The 2271-nt window shown below is 45.2% G+C and overlaps 1 long non-coding RNA gene across 1 annotated transcript in view; it reads right to left on the bottom strand.

Moving 5' to 3' along the window:
• Window positions 1–340: 340 nt before the first annotated feature.
• Window positions 341–2271, bottom strand: part of LOC116089747 — a 28909-nt gene continuing 26978 nt past the window's right edge. The window contains exon 3 of the long non-coding RNA XR_004118460.1: window positions 341–579. This is a non-coding gene — a long non-coding RNA (uncharacterized LOC116089747). The remainder of the gene's footprint in view (window positions 580–2271) is intronic.

Here is a 2271-nt window from a genome sequence, read left to right as displayed (position 1 = left end):
GATCACTAATTGAGACAATGCGTTACAGTGGATCCCATGGAGACATTGCCTTAACTGAGGCTCCTTCCTCTCTGGTAACTCTAACTTGTGTCAAGTTGACACAAAACCAGCCAGTAATGTCTTAGAAACTAAGTATTCCTAGAAACAGTGAAAATTCCATTTCTCAGGTCATGCTGTGGAGTAGAGAGAGAGAGAGAGAGACACTCAGTGCTGACAATTCAAGAGACATGCACAGGACACAGGACATGAAGACGTCCATCACAGGTCCAAGGTCAAGTACAGTTTTCCTTTCTACATGTGAACTTCTGCAGGCGTGGGAAGAAGCACAGAAGGCCGTGGGTCAGCTTTTCAAGCCTCAGTATTTATAGCAGATGTTGTAGCTTCATCTAGAGTAAAAATCTCACCTCTACCTTCTCCACATCCCAAGCACATTTCATAAATCTGGCAAGACGCGAGCACCAACTGGTTGCTGGTTGGGCAGTCCCAGAGCTGGTCTGAATCACAGGAGTCGGGGCGGGACCAGTTGTCAAACTACCTCCTCATTAGCCTTGGATTGATGTCTCTTCAGCACTTAACAACCTGTGAAAATAAGATGGCAAGACTACCTTCACCCAACCCCCACCATCTTCCCCTTCCTCATTTTTTATTTCTCACTTATTTTTTATTTGTTATTCTCCAACTACAATTCTCACGGGGCCAAGAACAAGCCAGACGTGTGAATCAGATGTCAACAGCAGCTCCATGTCCACAGACAGCAGCCATAACAATCAGCAGAGGGACGGGGCTGTGTAGGAGGCTGTGTCCAGGCTGTCAGGCAAGTGTCCCAGACACTTGTAAAACCAGAACTAACACAGTCCGCGCTGCCAAGACAGGAGATCTCTAGATAAATGGAAAAGGCCAACCCCAGGACTTTATTATGCAGCATATACATCATAACCTCATTTAAGAAACTTTTATTAGGTTTCTATTATGTGTTAAGCTGTGTATGAATCGGTGACAGTGTATAAGTCAGCAAACCAAGGGAGCTTCCAAGCCAGCATGCTGGGTAACTCCAGTGTCCTGCCATAAGGCTCAGGCTCCTGCCCTCTGCCTGCTACCTGCATTTGTACAACATTAAGAGGACAGACTTGGGTCCATTTAAAGCTCAGCTTGAATCTGAGCCCTGTGACTGTGGGTGGTCTTCAAAGCTTGAGTTTCACGCTTCCTGAAAGGGTTTTGTTGGCAATGAAATAAGATTGTTGAATGTCAGGCCTTAGCACATGGTAGTGGACATGTCCCCTAGATTGTTCCGGACTGTGGGTTTGCACCAGAATCCCTTATTGATGCCCCGAGGACTGAGAGGCTGCATCCTCACGCCATCATCTGACATGTCAAGTGGGTGGATTGTGACACATGCTGTCTGCTTCTGACACCTGCTGATGCTCTATCTTCATTTCTAGTTTCCATGCCTTCCTGCTGTGAGCTATATTATCAGGAAACTGTCCTTCTCTCTTGCCCATTCCTTCTCTCTGACTTACATTTTTGGTTTTTTGATTTGTGAAGACAAAGTTTCATTATATAGTTGAAGCTAGGCTGGAGCTATGTTACCCAGGATGACCTTGAGCTCCCTGCTTCCCCATGCCGGGGTTGCAGGCAAGTGCACTGTGTTGGAGTTTTATCTTCACAGGCTGTCTCTGAGTAAGACTTACCATGTTTGCCTAAAATACCAGTTCAGAATTGCAGACTCTGGCTACATTGTAGGTTCTTCTTTCTTCCACCCTTCTCTGTCTTTTTCTACCCTTGGAACTGCCTAACAGTAGATAGAAGAGAAAAAAGGAGAGAAGAGAAAGGGGGGTGATGGTATCTTTAGACTGCTTTCTGCTGAATAGGGGTGTTGAGTTTCTTGGGCAAGTTTCAGTTTTGCCTTCAGGATATCTAATTTCTTCTTGTTGTCTCTTCCCACGCAACCATTTGACAAACTACAACCAACAGCATCCAACCACCAATCAGCCAAACAGCTCCCACTATCGGGCTCTAGCATTTATATATCCTCCAAAAAGTGCCCAGAATTCTGACATCACACACTCACATACTATCTGCAGCTGGCAAAACCTCTGCTAGAAGCAAAACCTTTGCTTCATACCCTTGCTAGAGCATGAAGCAAATCCTAGTCAGCTGCTGTGGACAATCTGAAGCGGCCCATTATCCTAAACCTGGGATTAAAATGAAGACACATTCTTATCATATTTCTGTTTTTAAAGAAACCAAAATTCTCACTCCACAGAACCATTG

The sequence above is a fragment of the Mastomys coucha genome, unplaced genomic scaffold, assembly GCF_008632895.1.
Source record: "Mastomys coucha isolate ucsf_1 unplaced genomic scaffold, UCSF_Mcou_1 pScaffold15, whole genome shotgun sequence".
Lineage (NCBI taxonomy): Eukaryota > Metazoa > Chordata > Mammalia > Rodentia > Muridae > Mastomys > Mastomys coucha.
Note: the sequence above shows the minus strand (reverse complement) of the source record. Positions and strands in the feature narration are given on the sequence as shown.